This window comes from Phyllostomus discolor, chromosome 10, assembly GCF_004126475.2.
Source record: "Phyllostomus discolor isolate MPI-MPIP mPhyDis1 chromosome 10, mPhyDis1.pri.v3, whole genome shotgun sequence".
NCBI classification, from domain to species: Eukaryota; Metazoa; Chordata; class Mammalia; order Chiroptera; family Phyllostomidae; genus Phyllostomus; species Phyllostomus discolor.
Window position 1 is genome coordinate 1,327,725 of NC_040912.2, and position 17,620 is coordinate 1,345,344.

The window sequence follows — 17,620 nt, forward strand, 5'->3', positions numbered from 1 at the left end:
CCTTTGCCCACTGTGTATTGAGTTATTTCTTCTTATTTTTTATTAATAGGTAAGAGCTGTTTCTATGGGAGCAAATGCAACCCTCTTTTATATTTATGGCAAATACTATCTCAAAAATATCACTTGCGTGTAAGTAACGATCTTCTTATCTTCTTTCCCCTGCTTTAAAAAAAAAAAACTGCTGGGACAGACCCGTGTAAATACACACTCGAGCAGACAAGCACGTCACGAATTCTCACGTGGCCGGCGCTCGGTGTAACAGCAAATAGGGTGCCACCCTGGTCCCCTCCCTCCGCCCGTCTCTTCCACGTCCCCGTCGTCATTATTATCACTGCTGTTGGTTTGCGGAGGAATTTAAAAGCTGAGCTCGTTTTACCCACAAAGACATCAGCACACGCGTCTAATTAACAAGGACGTTTGGGCACGAAAGCACTCGCCATTTTCCCAACTCTTCCCCCCGTTGTGCGAACGGAATCCTTCCTGCCCTGTACACAAAGCCCTCTGGCATGGCGCGTGCCCGTTTTACAAACACCCCGGCCAGATGACCGTCTTCAGCCCGCCTTGCCTACTAAACTGGAGACAATTCCATCGACTTTGCATAGTTCCTTGAACGCTCGTCTCTGACTCTCACCAGATCCTCTCCTCTTACAAGGGGCTCTCGCTTCTCTCCGGTGTTCCCGGCCCCTTCCTCGCACCCTCGCAGCTCCGCGCTGGCCGGTGCCCAGCCTGTGAAGCGCGGGGCAGCTGTCACTCTCGCTTCCGCTGCCCGCCCTCCGCCCTCCGCCACTCAGTGTTTCCAACTCCATGAGAACGCGCCCGGGTCTCAGGGTCCTCCTGCGAATGTTCCATGTTGCAGGCATTTGCATAGGCATTTGGGGAAGTCGCGGGTTTTCCCCAAAGCGTTTCCCCCTCGCCACACTGCCGAATTCACAGCCGTGCTCAGGACTTCCCCAGATCAATACGCTGCGTGAAGTCATCTTCCTTAGCCCTCCCTTGCTGACGCAGTGGGCAGCCTTTCCCAAGAGCCCTGCTCTTCCCCAGGTGTCTCTTGTCTGACTCAGGTGGACTTTCCCGGGAAAACCCTGCCACCCGCCAAACACCGGCGTCTCTGTGCGGGCACCTCCGCACAGACAGGCAGGTGGCTCTCCGTCCTCAGCGTGCGTCTGCTTTGTTCATGCTCCAGGTCAGGAGCGCCTGGTCCCTCACGCTGACTCACGCCGTCTTGAAGTCGGGCCCTCCCGGTTTGGCCAGAGGGGTTCAGTCACCGCAGGTCAGTGGGTGGTGACGTTAGCGGTTGTGCTTGTGCGTCTTTGAGGGTGTGGGACGCTTGGCTGCTTCCGGTAAGGTCAGCCCTCAGGGCTGGGGGCCTCCCGGGGTGACACGCCCCTGAAAGACAGTGGGGGGGGCACTTAGGGGCGGCAGGGCTGTACCCAGTTCCAGGCCAGCCCACAGAAGCGCATGGCTGGAGCCACGGTCAAGTTGTGAAGGGTAAGCTCGGAGACACCGTAGACACCATCTTGTCAACCACTGTCGTCGAGTGACAGAAGGAACCAGAGCTTAGGAAGGTCAACTAAAGGTCTTGCCCAAGGTTGGAAACAGAAGCCTGACCAAGGCCAGGCCCCCTGACTGTCACCAGGGACCCTCTCCACCTACCCAACCCAACCCAACCCAACCCAACCCAACCGCGCTGTCTCTGGCTACTGGCTCTCGCCACCTACCCAACCTCCACCGAAGCCCAGAAGGCCAGTGGTGCCTCTCTGAAGCTTCTCGTGTTGTGGCTAAGCTTAAAATCACGTTGGTGGGGTTGACCACCGTCATCAGACCAGTTCCGAGGGACCCCAAATGGAACTTGGTCAATCTGGGGTCTCCTGGATTCAAGTTCAGAATCCCTCATCGTGGACCTCAGGAAGACGGGATCAGAGGCGGCCCCACCGGGCCAACCAGTGCCTACCGAAGCAAGAAAGGACAGTGTGCCCGTGACTGACATGAAGAGTACACCTCAAAAGAGAAAAGATTGTTGACCCCGGTGTCTTCAGGAGGCCCCAGTCCCAAGCTGGGTCCCACCCTACACTGGACCTGCTTCCACCCCTGAAGGACTTGGCCTTTTGTCTTGGAGACGGCGACAGACCGGGTCTTTCAGAGATGGAACGAGGAGCGAGGCCCTCCCCGGGTTGCGTGCAGCCGTGTCTCGCCTCTGACAACCCCGCGCCGCCGAGCTGACAGTCTGCTGTCACTAATCCATATGCATGGAAGGTGCGCGCTACCCCCGTGCGTACCGAGTCTCACTTAGCCAACGACATCTGTCTTTGAACTGTCATGAGATGCTGGAATAATTATTTTTCTTTTGTGGTGTCAATTCCTCCTTCTGTCATTATTAACCTCGTTAAATACCCTCTCCCCTCCCCGCGTGAAAGGCAGGAGCGGAGTGCTAAGTTTCAAACGCACCCTTCACACAGGCAGACGGGGAGAAAAACCCCACCCAGCTCCCCACTCCATCAGACACCTCCCCTCACCCCCCGACGGGGAGGAGACCCTTTTCTACACTTAACGAATTCGAGCAATTTAGCAACTCAGTGAACGTCTATGTAAAGTGCTTCAACAGCGAGGGGAATGAAGACACTGGTCCTCTGTCTTAGAACTGGTTAATGGAAGACGTGAAGTCTCAAATCGCGCACCGCGGCGGGCTCGCGCGGAGCTCCTAATGCACTGCTGGGAAAACCCTGAGAAGTTTTCCATCACGGCGGGGGGAGGGGGCTGACAGGTGCTGCTGGCGCTGACAGTGGCACTGTGGGAGGCTCCTAAATTTATGGTACCTTGGAAACGGTTCCCGAGCAAACCTGTCCTGGAGGACGCCAAGGAGCACGGCGGGGCGGCCTCCCGAGTGCATCTTCCGTGGTTCCTCCAAGGCCGCGAGGCTGGGTCCCGGCGGCGGCGCCGTGGGGGCGGTGACCACGGACAAATGTCCGTCTAACCGGGTCCAGGGGGTCAGAGCAAGGAACGGCTCCTGTTGGCCCCCTGCGTCCATCAGCTTGCCTGGCCTTCGCTAAACAAACAAAAAAACTAAAAAAAAAAATACATTCGGAGAGTAGAGTGGAGTCCCCGCGGCGGAGTGGCTCGGAGGCCCACGGCGGGAGGGTCTCCATGGAAACCCGTCGCAGCTGAGTGAACAGACACTGAGCAAAACCGGCGGTTAGAAGGCCAGAGGGCAGCCCAAACTTGAGGGCCGTCACGAAGCAGCTTTCACCCTTTCTGTTCCACTTGCTCACTTTCCCCGGTTTCCTCATCCAAAAAAAAAAAAAAAGCCCGTACATAACGTGATCCAACTTCCTGCGGAGGCGAAGACGGATGAGCGCTTTTTGCTGATGAGCTCGAGCGCCGCGCAAACATCAGTCACGCAGCTCCGAGCGCCGCCGCATCCCTCCGCCAGGTGCTCGCAGCCTCGCCGAGGTGCAGGGCAGCTGGCTCGGGAATGTCCGAGAAAGGCGCCCTGCTGAGTGGCTGGCTATCGACTGCTGCGTCCGGGCTGGCGCTGAGAGCTCTGCCGGGCCCGCGGTCCAGCTCCCAGGGCATCCATCACAGCCTGCGCGCTCGCTGTCTCACCGGCTTAATGGCCTTGGCCTTCCCGCGGCCAAACGCTGCTTCCCCGGGGACGTGCGCGCGGGGCTCTTCTCCAGCTGGAGGGGTGCGGGGGCACCGACTTTCGCTTCACAAGTCATGACCCAGTCCTGAAGGGTCGTCACACTCCCAGCCAGGTGTGGCGGCCTGCAGGTGATCCTGAGGAAGTACCCTCCAAACACACCCCACACTCTACGGCTCCGCCCACCGAGCCCACCCGCGACTCTGCTCTGGCCCCAGCCTAGCACCCTGGCCTGTGGCCCTTTGGTGGCTGTGGGGCGGGGCCCGGCTGGAGCCAAAACACCTGCAAACCCCCCACCTCCACTCACTCCCAAGAGTGGGACCTGCGTCCTGCACACGCCCCTTTGCTGTCACCTGTAAATCACGACGTCATTGTCCCCTCCCCCAAGGAGCAGGGCCCTCCCATACAGTCCCCTGGAAACATGGTGTCTGGCAGGAAACGTTGACGAGACACAATCGTAGAAAATAAAGGGACATTACGATGAGAAGACAGCCCTTCAGGTTACTTGCAGGACACCGTTGGAGCTAAAGGAAATTGTGTACTCGAGCTCTGGAGTGGAAACAAAGTTGCTATTTCCTGAGATGCATAGCACAGAAAATTAGCTCTTTTTCTTCCTTAGAAAAAGGTGTCTGCAAGGACGAAGGATGTTATGAGTAAATATTGAAAGAATGCACAGTCACTGGCCTGTGAGCAGTTACGGAATACATTGTATCTTTAAATAGTCTCTGGCTCGCCCGTCTAGAGAAGAACGGACTCCTGGCCTCACGAAATTACAGCCTGTTTCTCGTCCAGTGGAGAGAGAGAGGCATCAGCCCACTTGGGACAACCGCCCCGAGCAGCCCGAGCAGGGTTAGGGGAGTCCCTTCTGACTCTGAAGGCCTGCATTTGTAAATTCCTCTCTGCTTTCCTTCTTGGAAAACAGTTTGACAATGAGGGTAATGCCTGTGCAAGGGCAGGGGTGAAGTCAACCGCCAACTTGTCCGTGGCCCCAAGAAGGAGCGAAGCGCGGAACATTCCGGACTGAAGCCCTCCTTGCCCAGAGAGCAGTCACAGTCAGGGGAGGAGGGACCACAGCGCCCCGCAGGGTCCCCAGGTGCCGGAGGACGGAGGGACGGAAGGGAGGGGCTCCTTGGGACGCGCAGGCTAGGGACCCAGAGTCCCTGCGCAGACCGGGAAACCTGGTCGTCCGGGCGCGGAGTTAGGGAGGTCAGGGGAAGCCTGCGAACACGGGCCCACACAGGGGAACGCCTGTGCTCCAGGCGCCGAGGACGGAGAACGCACGCACACACACACGCACACGCACACACACCCTCCGTCTCCCAGAAGGTGCACAGAGTAACACCCATCACGCAGCATGCCAGGTGCCGTGGGGAGACGCTGAAGGAGCAGGAGGGGAGAGGGCGCTGGGGCTGGGGGAAGGCTTGCTGCCCTTTACAGAGGCCGGGCAGCGGCCGACTCAGACCACAGGTGAGCAGACTGGACGCAGGTAGGGGGCGGGCAGGTGACAGGGCACCGTGAGCTGTCCCAGGTGCTTGGAGACCAGCAGAGCGAGCACACTGGCTGGACGCCCTGAGCGCTGGGCAGGGGTCCCAGGGGGGACAGGCGGGGAAGGCTGCAGTCCTCCGGGCACTCAGGCCGCTGCTGGCCGAGCCGGCCCACCCTCCACGAAGACGCGCATGGTCCCAGCCAGCCCTTTCTCGGGCTCCCCAGTGCCGCAAGGGTCAGGGGCAGGCGGCTGGCAGGTGAAAGGGGGCCGCTGCTGGGACCAGAGGAGGCCACGCTGCGGGAGGCGGTCGGGGCAGACAGGACAGCAAGACGCAGAGGGGCGTGAAGAGTGCCCCCAAGGGTTTTGGTCTCAGCCACCCACCCCCCCCCCCCCTTGCGCATGGAGGAGACGGGGGGGCCACGGTGAAGCAGCAGTGAGCAAAAGCTCTGCGCTTCAGTTTGGGGGCGCAGCAGACGGGAGATGCCAGCCAGGCCTGCGGGGAGAGGCTTGCGGGGCCGTGAGACGCGTGAGTCTTGACTTCAGACGCAGGTCTGAGCCGCCCCGTCGGGACATGGGGAGGGCACGGGAAGCTGTCCAGGGCCTCGTCGGGGGGTGCCCAGCGTTCTGGGAGGGGCACTGAGAAGGGGCAGCCAGGGCCAGCGAGGGGAAAACCAGGCCGCTGGGGTCTCCCGGACATCCGCCTGCCGGCATTCCGTGGTTTGAGTGCCTGTTCGCGGGCATCTCTGTAAACCTGAGAGCCCTAGAGAAATGCTCCCGTGACCACAGGGCCCTTGCACCCTCCGGCGGGAGGCGGCTCTTCCCGGCTCTCCGCAGACGAAGCGGCAGTCCGCACGGCTCCCTGGCGCCGCATGGGTCTGAACTGCACGGTCCCCTTCACACTGATTGTTTTCCTCTTATGCACAAGCGGCCCAGATCTGCCACAGCATGCAAGCCACTCTCTTCTTTATGACCCTGTAAGTAACACTTTCTCCTCCCTGGCTCGCTTTGTCACACGAGCACAGCCTAGGACACACACAACATGAAACGTGTGTGCAGTCACTGTGATGTCATCGGTGAAAGTCCTCATCCACCGCAGGCTGTTTGTGGTTAAGTTGGGGGGAGTCTAAGGTCCATGCGCAAGTTTTCAACTGCGAGCGGGCCGGTGCCTCTGGCCCCTGCAGGGTTCAAGGGTCAGCCGTACCTGCAGCTGGGTCCAAGTTCGCCCCAGCCGCGCACCTGTGACCGGCTGGCCCGCCGCACTCTGCCACCTCCCTCCCCTGCCCGCTGCTGGGGGCCGCCTCCTGAGAACCTTCGTGCGGAAACAAGGAAGCAGCCCCGGTCCGCAGGTATCCGCAGCGAGGCTGGGCATCCACGCTCTCACGTGACCTTTCCACCGGGACCGCGCCGCCGGGCACGCAGCGAGATCCACTTCCCCTTCACCTGCCGTGGCCGGAGCAGAGGAGGCCAAGATGCCCGGAGAGGGGAAGTGACTCGGCTGAGCTCCCTCAGGGAGCCCGTGCGGGGCTGGCCCAGACGCCAGGACGGCCAGGACGCTTTCCACGGCAGGGCCCCGCGCTCAGGCCCGCTCCAGAACCGCCCACTTCCTTCCAGCCCGGACAGGTGGGAGGGGCGCGATGGGCCGGCGCCGACAAGGGGGAGACGCTGTGACAGCACAGAACCGCCTGGTTCTGCGCTTCCCGGACGGCGAGCCCCTCGCCCACCCCTATCCTCCCCGTCCCCGCTGTGTCCAGGCGACGGCCCCTCCCTCCATCGAGACTGGAGTGTGGAGCGTGCTGCCAGTGCTGGCCGCCCGCTGGAGAAAGATGTGTTCTGGAAGGGGCACCCCGGGGTGGGGGGTAGTTTGCTGCAGGGAAACGGGGCACAGGCAACGGGCATCCCACCCACCTGGGGACCGAGTGCCTGCAAATGTCAGACACCCGTTCACAGCGGAGTGCCTGCCCGGGGTGCAGCTATACCAGCTCCTCCAGACAGACTGCCTGTGCCAACCCCTCTGGACAGACCGGGCCGGAGGGCCGCATTACTGCTGCTCTTGTTATGACAGTGTGACCACCGCCGATGTGTTGGCTCTGGTCCCCAGTGTCGAGAACCGAGGCGCTGACAACCCGGGAACTGGCCACGCCTCCAAACCAGGTCCAGGCACCTCGCTCGACCTCCACCCCCGGCGGGCTGCCCCTGAGTGCTGGTGTCCCTGCATGGCACCGGGCCCGCAGTGCCGGCCCGGCCGCTTCCCTAGCCGCCGGCCGTGTCTGGAAATACCCCTCACGGAGCCGGGCTGCACGGCGGCGGCTGCGAGAACAGGGCTGGTGGTCTTGGGTTAGCGCTCTCCGCTGAGAAAGAGCTTTCGGCCGCCGCCACCCCGCCCCACGTGGAGAAGAAAACCATTTCCCCATTTCCCATTTCCCCTCCCTCCGAGGTTCCCAGAGCCCTGCCCCCACCTCCAGCGCCCAGCCAGAACCTTCCCGCTCCGAGTCCCACGGGCTGCGTGTCTGAATTCACCCCGCCGTGACACGCGTGCGTCCCATCGAGGTGCAACCGTTTCCACCTCATCAGACCGCACGCCCCTTGCAGGGTGAGCCCCCACCTCGGGCGGGACAGCCTGCCTCTCAGACACCCCCGCCTCGGTGGACACATGCTGACAGATGAAGGGACGGGCCCCCAGGGGTGCTCCCACCTCCAGAAGGAGTGCCCCCACCTCGTCCCCGAGCAGTGAGCTCAGGCGCTCAGCTGGGTGGGTGGGGGCAGCCGACCCTGCTCTTCTCGACCCTGGTCCTTCCACAAGGGACCAGTATCTGCCAGTCCCTCACTCGCCCCAAACCCGTCCAAGACCTTCCCACCAGCGACCCCCCTTTCCCAAGTCCCCGTATCCAAGTCCCCGCATCCGACTCTGTTTGCTTCTCAGCCCCTTCCAGCCAAATGTCGCTGACAACACGTCACTGCTCTGAGGACCTAAGTGTGTTTATTCCCCTCACAAACACCGAAGGGAAGAAAGGGACCGAGTCGTCAGAGAGGGGGAAGGGTTAGGAGGTCAGCTGCCACACACCCCTGACCTGACACCCAGAGGCAGAGCAGTGAGTGGTGGGCGCTCCGGTGGGTCCCAGAGCCGGGAGCCGGCCCGAGAGGTGGGGAGGGTCTCCGGCGGGGTCCACCCTGCCCCGGGTCCTGCTCCTTCGTTTCCAGGGCAGGCGGGAGCTCGTGGTGCGTGCTCAGAGCCAAACCCATGGAGCAGGCTCCCAGGGAAAAGGGTGACCAGCCCTGCTGGGGCCGGAAACTGCTAGGCTGTGAAAGCAGAAGAAGCTGGGAACTGCGAAAACTGGGAAAAGAAACCGAAGAAGCACAGGGCTTGTTGCAAAAGGTTCCTCCACGTCCTGGGCCTTCTCCCACGGGCCCTGTTCCTTTTCAGACGAAGCCAATGAGCTCTGTATTGGCTTAACACTGGAGGAAGAAAAGAGCATTTCTGTAACCAAAAAAACCCCACATTTCTTGATATTTAAAAACATATTTGCTGTTTCCCAAATGCTGGGGGAGAAAAAGGATGCTCGTTTTCTTGCTGTTTTACAGATTTCTTTTTATTGAAAAAATTTACAATGCTAGTGATGATAACTACGGACACACATCACCTCGTTGACTTTCCCCTGTCCCGTCTGCGCCACTGTGCAGCAGGGATGCCCTGCAGGCGGCAAACCGAAGCTCAGAGAGGTTGGATAACCTGCCCGGACTCACACAGCGAGTAACAAGCAATACCCGTGACCGTATCACATCCCGTCTGCTGAACCCTCGTTTTCCTCTGTGAAACTCAGTTTTCCTTCAACGCCACCGCCCCGCCCGCCCCAGGCCCTGCCGGAACAGCAGGGCCAGCAGCGTATACAGAAAGCTCCGAGCAGCAGCCCTTGGTTAATTCCACACATGCTCTCTGTTCTTCGGGTCATGTCATCTCAAGAGAAGGAAGATGGACAGTTGAACAATTATTGTGCTGATAAACTTAGCTACACGTGGTAAACTCTCTGACAGCGTGAAAGCAGCAACATGGAATACAAACATGCTCCTAAGGGAACAAAGTTACTTTAGACCTATAACCTTTTTAAAGTAGCACACACGTTTCAATTTCCGTTTCCCCTGCAATGTGCCTTCACTGTTGTCTTCTACTGTGGGCCCTCTCTGGTCCCTCCGTGTCCACGCCCACACCCCAGGTGGCCACCTGAGCTCTTTCCGCCCCACCTGTCTGCAGGTGGAGGGAGCAGGCTGCCCATCCCAGCGGGATGCTGGCCGCGGGCAGGTTGGTGACCCATGACAGTTACCACTCACAGAGTCCGCCAGGTGTGGTCTCTGTAACGCACAAACAAACCTGCGAGAGGCAGCTGGCATCAGTGCCACCGCTTTATAGATGGGGAAACTGAGGCGCAGAGAGGTGAAGGGCCTCACTCACAATCACACAGCACAAGCTGGGCTCTCGTCGCATGCTCTTTTGTGTCAGGGGGGCTTGCCTTGGCCGGACCGCCAGGCCTGAGTCCTGGGCTCCCACCCCTGGCCTGGGGACGCACGCACATTTAGAGAGACATGCCGGGTGGAAGGTGCTGCAACATCCAAGAACCCCAGGAGCCCCCAGACCCCTTAGGGCTTACTGCACCTCGAGATTATGGCTTCCTTTAACCCTGACATGAACTCTTAAGATAAGGTGGCACTTATTTCTTTTGCAGATAAGAGTGGGGAGGCTCAAGGGCGTTCAATAACTTGCCCAAGGTCATGCAGGACAGGTAGGCCTGGGAACAGAAACCCTGGGCCTGTCCCTAGTCCTGCCTCCCTGCGCCCCGGGCAGGGTGCCGGCCGGCCAGCAGAACTTCTGTCCGGGGGGAGAGATGGGCAGGCGGCCCAGGAACCCTCGGGCCAGATGCTGTTCACGGTCCTGGAGGGTGGAAGAGGCTGCTAGGTGGCCCCAGGCCACGCGGGTGGGTGGGGTGCCTGGGCCCTGCCCCTGGCAGCCTCCTGGGCCAGGCACAGCCTTCCCTGACCCCAGTCCTTCTGCCACACTCAGCTGCCCAGGGGGGACATTTTTGGCACCGTACCCTCGACTGCCGCTCTCTCTACCTGGAGGACCTGCAGGGCTGGCCTGTGCCCCTGCCCCTGGAGGTCCGCCGTCCCTGCCTGGCTCTCCCGCAGGAAGTCTTTCTGCCTCGCTCCATCCACCCAGAGCGCCAGGTCTCTCCCGCCCGCAGGTGCTCTCCTGATCGCCGCGGGTCCTGACGGACCCTCATCTCGGGATTGTTCCTCTTCTGCTCCTGCCCAGGCGGCGCGGGCGCCTCAGACTGATGGGTCCTTCGCAGTGCGAGGAGGTGCGTTGTCAGAGCGCATCCCTGCTCTGAGACCCGCCGCGCCCTGCGCGCGCGCTTCTGGCTCGGCTCGGGAGGGGAGTCTGCGGGGCCCAGAGCCGCGCGGCGGGATCGCCTTCGCCGCCGCCTCCGCCGCCGCCCGTTCACACCTGCGTGTGCATACGGGCCAAGATGGAAGGCGCGATCCTAACTTCTGCCGCGAGCAGGTGGGAGGGAAGAGAGCCAAGAGGTATTCCATTGGTTGCCTGGGAAAATGAACTGCACCTTCCCTCGCCCGCGGAGGATCAACTTTTCCCTCCCCCTCGGGTGGGCACTCCTGACTTAGGGGAGCAGCCAGAACCTGGGAGCCCCGCGCCCCATTCCCAGGGAAGTGGGGCCGGGCGGGCAGGGGGCGCCCCCAGACACTGGGGAAAGTGCTTCCCGGGGTCCCGAGTCCCGCGAGTCCCTGAGCTTGGCGAGCACGCGGGGCCCGAGCCGGGCGGCCCTGGGCGAGGAGTGGCGAGGCCCGAAGGCGTGGGTTCCCTCCTCCCGCGGGCCCGCCGGCTTCGTCCGCGCCGGGTCCCCAAGGGTTAAGCGCAGGTCCTGTCGCGCTGCGGCCCATCCCGCCGCCCGGTCCGGGGCTCAGAGCACCGGCCACCGCCAGCCGCGCGGGGCCGCGGGACGATGCGGCGCTGGGACGAGGAAGCGCCGCGGAGAGGGGCGGGCCGGGGCGTGCTGCGCGCGGGGGTGGCGGAGGCGCGCCGGGCGAGGCGGGCAAGACAGGCGAGCGGGCTGCAGCCGGCGGCGGCGCTAGCAGGTACGGCCCGCGCCGCCGCCGCCCGGGGCCCCGTCGGGCTGTGGCCAGCCCCGCGCCGCGACAAAGTTTCTGCGCGCGGCCCCGGAGTTGCGGTCGGGACGGTGCCGCGCCAGCCCCTGACCCGGCGGCGGGGTGGGGGCAGTGCGCTGGGCTCTGTGCGGCGCAGGGAGTCCGGGTCCGCGCCACGCTCCGCATCCGCAGCCATGTCCCGCTGCTCGTCCCGATCCGTGTTCCGCTCCTTGTCCCGCTCCGAGTCCCGCTCTGTGCCCCCGCGGGTTCCGCTCCGTGCTCCGGAGCGGCGAGCCAGGAGAGTGCCGGGGCGTGCGCGCGGGGCGGACCGGCGGGGCTGCAGGGCAGGTCCGGCCCGGACCCCCGTGCGCGCAGCCCCGAAGTTTGCGGAGGGCGCCGGCCTTGGGCCGCAGGTGGCGAAGCGCCGGCCCGCCAGGGCGCGGCCGGCAGAGGCAGGTGCGCGGCCCGTGGGCGGCGCTGTGAGCGAGGGGCCGCCGCGGGCCGGCACCGCGAGAGCCGGGTCGGGCCCAGCGGGGGGTGGGGAGCGCGGCGGGGAAATGGGGAACAATGCGAGTGAGCAACTCCAGGAAGTCGTTGTGAAAGAAAGCCGGGAAGAGCGAGGCTGCCGAGCCGGCCGGCCGCTCTAACAAGTGCCTTCGGGGCCGCGCGCCGGGCGGCGACTGCGGGGCGGTCCCTGGGTCTCCGCGGAGCGCAGCCGGGCCGGAGGGACGCTGGGCCGCTCCGAGGCGGCCGACCCAGGAGAGCCCGGCCGGGCGGACGGCGTCCTGGCTCCGAGGTTGCTCTTCGAGCCCGAGGATCAGTTTGGGCCCCCGAAGCGCGACGCACAAATCCACGTGAGTGTTTTCAGTTGCATTTCGGAAGGAAGACCGGGGGTAGCGGTGGGTTTGAGAGGCGGAGACGGGGAGGAGAGACTGGGCAGCGAGCCCCCGGCCCCCGGCCCCACTCGCCTTCCTGGGGACGGCCGCAGCGCAGGTGCAGGGCCTGGCGGGCAGCCGGGCAGCTCTGAGTCGCCGCGGGCTGTCGCCAGGAGGACCGCCTTGCGCCGGTCACGTCTAAATTGATATCCACTTACACAGGGAGATCAGGAGGCCAGCCTTTGTGGAGTCATTCATAGGAGCCTTTTTTCTTGTTTGGGGGGCGAGAGAGTCTGCTTTCACTGCACAATCAATTAGAGCAGAGTGGGAACTGGCTTTCTGCAGACCGGGATCGCCCGGCTTGAAAAGTTAGTGGTGCTTCTGCCGAGGGTGACGCCGGCTCTCCGGTCAGACAACGCCCGGGTCCCCCGGCGTCAGGTTACTTGGGACTGAAGGTGAAGTGTTTTACAACCTCGTCAGGGATCCCTGGTGTTTCCTAAGGAGTCTCCCCAAGGTGTGATTTGTCCGATGTGCTGGCTTGGAGGAGCAGAGCGAGGCGTGTGGGGGGGAGCCATGTCGGGGTCTCGCAGGGTCTGAAGGACGCAGCTTCCCCACGCGAGCGCCATCCTCTCCGGGGGCCCCCGGCCCCCCGGGGCCAGCCAGCCCTGGACAGTGTGCCTGCCCCGGACGGCCGTGCGGTCCCCCAGCTCACTCCTCCTGGGGTGTCTCAGCCTCCAGGGGCCTTGTTTTGAACTTGGAAGGACACAACTGCTGTTGAAGAAGTATCTCCTTTCAAAGAGGAAAAAAAGGGTGAACACTGAAAATATTTAGTAGGCACGATATTGAAATGCTGGTGGCTGCAAGGAGCTGGGAGGAGAGGGGACCTGCCGGGGATGGTCGCAGCCTCCTGACTTTGTGTCTTTGTTTCCCAGTGTTCTGCCTGCCTGATGAGGCTAATGGGACTCGTCTTCTACGTGGGGTTTTGAAAGTAACAATTTAACTATTATTTATATTGAATGTGTCAGCATTGTTTCCGTGACAAATCAGATTATTTGGTTTGTGGCTTAAAATTTAAACAGTGACAAATGTCCATGACAGGAGGATTACCTGCTGGCGTTGTCGAATAGGCAGAACATGCTAAAAAATAGCTCGGAGACACTAATAGAAATAATGATGTCACAGTTTAAAATCCTGTGCTATTCTGGTTTGATATAATGTATCTGATTGTAAAATCTCCCCCCCACACACACATTTATCCCCTTTTTACCTGGGGGGGTGGTGGTTAGTGCTTCCTGGTCTAACAGTCTGCCGGCCCTGGTGCCTGAAATACCTCATGGAGTCAAAGAGGCCGTGTTTTCTTCCGTTTTTGTTTTCTGGGGCCGGTGGAAGGCAGGAGTTGTAGTGACTCTGCCACGGCCGTGTGTGAGGTTCGTCTGTGTTTCCATGAAAGTGCTGCACGCTGCAAAACTACACAGCCCACACCACGCCGGAGCCCCCTAGCAGCCCCGGCCCCCGCTCAGGCTGAGCCCACGAGGGCTGTGAGTGAGCGTGCACGGGGCACGCCTGGCCCTCTGTGAAGGCCCGCCACCGCCGTCTCTGAGAAGGTGACCTGGGGCCCACCCTGCAGCCACTCCTCTGGTTGAAAAATTAAGATCACGGTGACTTTTCCGGCCGGAGGCCTGATGCCCACACGTGTGGGGACCGCCGCGCTGTCCTCACTTGCCTGGAGACGTAGAATTTCAGGACAGTGGTTCTCTGCTGTGGAGTTGTTTTGTCTTGTTCTTCTCTTTCCTTTCCGCACTTGGCCTGGATGTGCGTGTTTCATGTTTGGCTAACGTGGCGGCCTATTGTCAACCCAAAGGAGAGGCTTTTGAAATTTTAGAGAGCACTATGCTGTCTACCGCGTACCAGAGCCCCCCCGCAACCCCCACGCACGTGCATTGTGTGTGTGCTTCCAGGCTGTGCGTGCGTGAGTGGGTGCAGGAAACACACACACGCATGCAGCACACACGCAGCGTGCAGAGAGAGAGGCGTCAGACCACCTGGCCTCAGTAACCAGCCCCTTCTCTTCGGTGTTTGTCCGGCTGGTAGTTTTGCACCTGTTCCTGAGACAGGGTGGGTTTTCGCGTGTGTGATGGTGAGTCTGGGCGTGAGCGGGGTGAGCACCTCGGGCGTCTGCCCGCCGCCGCCGCCGCAGGCTCACGCGGGGCCGTGCGGCCAGCCCTGCCCTGGGCCAGGGCCCCTTCGGCTCTGTTCGCCTGTGGTCTTGCAACCCTGAGACAGGCATGGGCTTCGCAGCCTCGTCCTAGGGCAGGGGCACGGCCGTGGGAGCAGCTCACAGAGAGCGAGCCCGGTGCTGTGTCTCAGGCCGGCGGGAACTCGGGGGCCTGTGACTCCTCCTGCTTCCTGTCCCCCACGTCGCCTGGCCCTCAGCACTGCTCCCTGTCTGCCGTCCCCCCACTTGTGTTCCCAGAGCCCCCAGACATGTGTGCAACGGCCCATTTTCTGGGGAGGAAACGCAAAATGTAAAAGCCACAAGCGACCCACGCTTACAGGACCAGAGCCGCCAGCCCAGGTCCCACCTCGGGGCAGAGGGTCCCGCTCTGCTGCAAAGGGGAGCGGGGGCCGTGGGACACAGGCCTCCACGGGGCCGAGCCCCAGGTATCAGCTCTGTGCACCCGTCCAGAGCCCAGGCATGGGGGGGGGGGCAGATAGCACCGGCCCCGCCGGGGGCTCTGGGCAGCCCTCAGCGGCGGTTTTTATCATGGTGTCAGCGTGCCGCACCCACGGCTCCTTCCTGGGGACCCGCGGTGTGACGGCCGCGCCTTGCCGCTTCGTGACTGACTCCCCCCTCCCCGAGCTCAGCCCCCTGCAACCTGGGTTCACGGCCCTCCCGTCCCCATGCCCAGCCTGGAAGGGCTGGTGTTTGACATGGTTTTTAAATGTGTGGTGATGTCCTGACAGATAGTTTTGAGATGTTATGAGTCTTTGAGAGGGAAGGGAAGCAGCAGACAGAAGAAGCTCTACAGACACTTGTGAGTGGAGGGATGGGCCGGCCCGCCCTGCGGGGGGTGGGGCCCCGCCCCTGCCCCCAGGCCCCCAGGCCCGGGGGGGGGGCAGCGCTGGGCTGCCCCCTCCCTCCTCACATCTGGCTGTGAGGAATGGCTGTGCCCTCAGCCAGCCGCCTGGTGGGCAGATGTTAGCCCCCATGGAAACCCGAGTCCTGGGCTCAGGGGCCACCAGTCTTCCCGAGAAGGGCCCGGCCCCAGGGCCCGTCGCCCGCTGCCACCTGCGTCGCTGGGGAGCTCTGGATCCCCGCCGGCGGCGGGAGGGGGCCCGCGCTGCGCCACGACCTGTCACATCCGAGGAGCCAATAATCTCTGAAACCACTCTGGTCAGAGCAGGAAGCTCAGGCTCCCTTCCTGCCCCTGTTTTCCTGACAGAAAACTTTCTTCCCTCCTTTTTTGCATATTTGGCAAATGGTTCCACCTTTCTCTCCGCCCCGGTGGCGTGCGAGGGCGGCAGAGAGGAGCAGGCGGCCGGCGGGACAGCAGGGTCCCTCCCGGGAGGCCGAGTTGAGGGGGCTCCGAGGTCCAGGGACCCCAACTGTCCACGTCGGGACTTGAGTGGGAGGCACAGGCTCACGGGTGAGTGCCCCCCAGCCCGGGCTGCGTGCGGCACCCACCTGCACGGGGGCCCTGCGCCCCAGATCTGCGGCACCGGGCCGCCCGGAGGGAATGGAGAGAGTCAGGGAGGCCCACCCCTCGCTCTGCGTCTGGGTGGCCCCACGCGCCACCTCCGGGTCCAGGGAGCAGTGGGGCCACCACTTCACGGGTGGCGTAAAGGGGCCCTAATTCGTGGGCAAGTGCGTTCTCCATCCTTTCTTGCTCAGCGTGGGCCAGGACCCCTTCCCCCCGCAGTCGCTCGCCGCCGAAGGGAATCTGACTCTCTTCCTGCCACCTTCGCGCCAAAAGTGTGCCGTGATGGGCAGGCGGTGGGCGCCGGGCTCGGGGGGGACGGGGGCAGCAAGGGGGGCCGCACCACTCTCAGTTCTTTCCTTTTCTCCCTTCTCCCCCCTCTCCCCCCTTCCTCTCACGTGTGGTGTTTTGCAGAGGCCATTAAAAAAAAAAAAAACTGAAAAGGCACCACGTATTTCTAAATGGCCTTATACATATTGAAATAGATTTTTATGCTTCATTTCTGAGATTGCACACTAAACTGGACACTCCAGAGCAGCCCCTGTTAGTCTGGAGCTGGTTAGAAATGACGGGCAGCGTGTGGGGGGGTCCCTGTCTGAGGCCAGGAGCTCCACGCCGAGTAGGGGTTCGTCCGTTTCGGGTAAATGTGTGTGGCTCAGTCAGGCTTTACTGGCCACCTTGGAGCACATACGACAGCACACGAGGTCCCTCCCTAGAACTAATGGGACAAGGTTTAATTTGGGATCTTTGGGGGGGTGATAACGAGGGGTTGGTCTTTCCTGAGCTTCCGTGGGAGCGTTCTGGAAGGAGCTCCGGAGCCCGTGGGGGGAGCAGAGAGCGGCGGCGGCCTGGGGGCCAGCCCCAAGGTCAGCCCGGGAAGGCGACCGACCTCCTGCCCTCCCCTGGCGCCCAGTTCTGTGCCGGGCAGAAGATTAAAGTGGGTTCAGAGAGAGCCACGGCGAAACGTATTGATACACTGTGTATCCCACCCCATTAAATTAAAATCATCCGGCTAATTATCTCAGGTTGTTAGAGATAAGGCAACTAATTACCATTTTTAAAAGGTCTGGATGAGCCTAGGCTTCTCCGCGAGTGCCTTCCCGCTCCTGCCTGGGGTCGTGTGTGTTCCCCTGCGTCTGGAGACTTTTCAGGTGAATTCAGAGCAGACGAGGCTTTCGTGAAGGAATTGTTTTTTTTAGCAATTTGCTAAAGAAAAAAAAGAAAGAAATCTTAAAGTAAAGCATTGAAAATAAATAATGTAAACGCATCGAAGGGCCGCAGGAAAATCAGACGGTAACGTCTACCCTGAGCCTTCCTCTCTTTCGCTGTCTGAGGGACGTGAGCGTTTTCTGCCGGATTATAAATAAAGACCTGCTGGTATTTGTAGCCGGCGAATGAGGAAGTTGTAGCTGCTGTGAGCTTCTGCCGGTGCCCCCCACCCCCGCCCCGGGTTTACACGGGAACACTGCAGGCCGAAGGCTGCGGGTTGCAGAATGGGCTCCCCGAGGGCCCGGTGGGGGCTGGGACCCCGGGGGCCGGGGTCTCCCGAGGCTGGGAGGTTTGGGCTAGAGCTGAGTTCTCCTCACGGAGTAAGATGGAACCCCGGGACTTCTCTTGAGGATTTGGTACAACACAAGGGCCAATCAGAACATCAGCTGGTATTCTCTCCTGTAATTATTTGGTTTCTTGCCCAGAGCAACGCTTGTTGCCACATAATTGATCAATGCATCAGTTGACGATACATTGTATCCACGGAGATAACATTGATTCTTCC

The 17,620-nt window shown here is 61.7% G+C and overlaps 1 protein-coding gene across 12 annotated transcripts in view; it reads left to right on the plus strand.

The window, feature by feature from the left end:
- The first annotated feature begins 11,215 nt into the window (after nt 1-11,215).
- Nucleotides 11,216-17,620, plus strand: part of IKZF1 (IKAROS family zinc finger 1) — a 78,591-nt gene continuing 72,186 nt past the window's right edge. For 3 of the 12 annotated variants that reach the window (XM_036010375.1, XM_036010377.1, XM_028525607.2), the window contains exon 1: nt 11,218-11,264. The gene's annotated coding sequence lies outside the window, so the exon portion shown is untranslated. Of the gene's footprint in view, nt 11,265-11,858; nt 12,128-15,505; nt 15,796-17,620 lie in introns of those variants that run through there. The other 9 variants (XM_036010374.1, XM_028525606.2, XM_028525610.2 and 6 more) reach the window with 8 other exon arrangements.